This window comes from Cupressus sempervirens, chromosome 8 (genome assembly GCF_028749045.1).
Source record: "Cupressus sempervirens isolate cs-2001-9-10 chromosome 8, ASM2874904v1, whole genome shotgun sequence".
NCBI lineage: Eukaryota > Viridiplantae > Streptophyta > Pinopsida > Cupressales > Cupressaceae > Cupressus > Cupressus sempervirens.
This window is the reverse complement of record NC_143125.1, coordinates 688980823-688983948: the sequence shown is the minus strand read 5'-3', so window position 1 is coordinate 688983948 and position 3126 is coordinate 688980823.

The following is a 3126-nucleotide window of genomic DNA, read 5'->3' as shown; positions in this document are numbered from 1 at the left end:
AACATGAATTAAATATAGGTTTATTATAAAAAAATAAACTAAGATATTCGATGCTCATGGAAAAATAGTAAATATAAAAATAATTTTTTTGAAAAATAAGTATGGTCTTCGTATTTGAGTCACCTTTCAATCAATTTTTTTTTTTTTTAAATTGGCTAAATATATAATAAGTTACATGTGTCAAAAGCCACGTATGTCTAAATTAGTGTTATGCCAACTTCAAACTACAATAATATATGAAATACTAATGATAAAGATATAAGACCAACTCTACGGTTTAGGTATGGATGTTAAAAAACTAAATTCGAAAGAATCACATTGATAGCTATTGTAGAAAAAAAGTTATGTGTGTCAAAAATAGTGTCACTCTTTAAAAATCAGGTTTTTGATATCATACCAATTTTCATAGGAAAAAAATAATTCAATAAAATGAATTTAAAAAAAGGTAAAAAAAATACATTTAGAATCTAGACACAAAATCCTAAAAGGTTCTAGTTTACTTCGTCTTCAAATTCCTAATCATTAAATGAGAATTTGCATTTGAACGTGAACGTTTTCTTAAAAATTCAGAGTTCAGTGTCAGTTTAGGCAAAAAAGTGTAACCCACTATTGTGGGTTCACCCATCTCATTGTTACCTCTAGCCTTCAAGTACATATTATTATTATCATTGGTTCTTGCAAATCCAATCATTAATAAATAATTCTGTAACCTTCCATACCATGCTCTAGGGAATTGTTTCAATCCATATAGAGCTTTGTATAATTTACATACCATGTTCTTCTTGATCGGATGTACAAATCTGTCTGGTTGTTCTATGTAGACCTCTTCATCAAATATTCCTTTCAAAAGGAACATTTGACATCCATTTGGTACTCTTTAAATCCTTTGTAAGAAGAATAGTCAATTAGTGTTCTAACTCCTTCCAATCTTGTAACTAGGACTATTGTTTTCTCATCATCATTTCTATCTTCTTCTACATATCCTTTTCATACTAGTCTATCCTTGTTCCTTGTGACTTCTTCTTTTTCATTTAGCTTGAACTTGAATATCCACTTGATTCCAATAATATTCTTTTCCATTGGTCTAGGTACTAGTGTCTAGGTTTTTTTCTTCTCTATCTATTCAATTTCTTCATTCCCCAATGCATCTTTTACTAATTTAGATTCAACTTTATAAGTTAAACATGTATCACTTCTAAGTCTTTTCCTTTTCATAAATCTTAAATTTTTGTCTCCACTTATTTTTTTAGGTGCATGGTGTCATCTCACATATTTTGCTAGTATAATTTCTTTCCTTCTTTCTTCTTGTATAGTTTCATCTTAAAGTTTGATTTCAAGTTCATGTTTTTCTTCCTCAAAAATTGTCTTCCTGATGTTTGACATCTATTAATAGCTTTATTCTCTTGTTCAAGTAAGGTGTGGGGAATACTTTATCCATATAAATTAATGTGTTATAATATTCATGTTATGTCCTACATTCAACTTCATTCTTTTATTTATATTCATAAACTTTAATGTTTGTACTTTCCACAACTTTGTTATTGTTAGAGTTTAAACACTTATAATATTTTATCTTAGTGTAATATCCTAGGAATATTCCTTCATCACTTTTAGAATCAAGTTTTTAATTTCTATTATCTTTTAGTATATAATATTTTCTTCAAAAGATAGTAAAATAATAGGTGCATACTCATACTACAATTCAAAGGGTGTAACATTTTACCTTTCTTGACTTGTATTTGATTCAAAGTCTAAAATTTTGTACTTATAGCTTCTCTCAAGTTTTTTTGTGATACATTCTTATCCATCATCTATGTTTTGGCACAATCCATGATTGATCCATTTCTCCTTTCATCTATTCCATTTTGGAGAGGGGTCCTAGGTGCTAACTTCTTCCTTTTATTTCCTCTATCATTGTATAATATTTTGAATTCATTAGAGATTAAATCTCCTCCTCTATCAGATCTCAAGCACTTTAGACTCTTACAAGTTTCCTTTTCAACTTTGGCCAAATTCCACTTAAACAACTAAAAATCATCTATTTTTTCTTTAAGAGACATTCCAATCATAATTCTAGAATAATCATCAAAAAATTAAATGAAATATGTGTCTCTATAGTAGATTTTTACACCAATAGGTCTAGAAAGGTTAGTATGAACCAAATTGAAAAAATCAATAAATGAATAGGTATTCCTCTCAAATGACATCCACACAAGTATGACACAAGGATTTAACATGGAAACCCAATTTGGGGAAATAACTAGTAATATGTCAAAAAAAAATCATTCTTCTAAAGTGAGCTCTATTAGTAGGCAACCCTATTAAAGGTTATAAAATACACTATTAGGTTTTCCTCTGTTAGAGGATTTAATCTCCCAATTAGGAGTGGCCTTGTTAGAGGACTTTACAAAATTCCATTCCAATGCCACCTTCATTAAAGGATTTATAAATGAATATTGGGTAGACCTTGATTAAATAATTTTAGTATTGATACAATAGTTAGAAAGTAATAGTAGGTTTGATCTAATAAATTATACAACTCACTTTGAAAATACAGATCATAGTTTGGTTCACATGCTGATCCACTAGCTGACCTTCATTGTCATCCATGTCTCTAATCTAATTAGAAATCCTTTTTATAAATCACACCTTAAATATTCATAATTCTTCTCAGCCTCCTTATGTTTTCCAATCAATAGCATCAACAACTACTCCAACCTCTATTTAGGTTATTCATTGTATCTCCTTAAATAAGTAATTCTAATATTTTTCCACTTAAACCTCACCCTATATCTTAGGGTTAGGTTGGATTCATGAAATCCTTCCATAATTTTGTATCCACTTTTCTCTTCTAGAAACTTCTCTAAACTTTTGCCTCAAATTCTTTCATAGGAACACCCAAACATGGTTTCCCTTGAATTAAATGGTCCAAATCATCTATCCTCAACTTCAACATGCTTTACATATTCCATGAAATCAAATATGCTGGATGGAAATCATGATTTCCTCATCTTCTATCAAATATTGTCACTCAACTAACACTATGTTTGGACATTCGATCATCACTAGATTATTCCGTCACTGCTAACCTTTCCTTTTTGGCACTTATATTGATGCTTGGTCAAT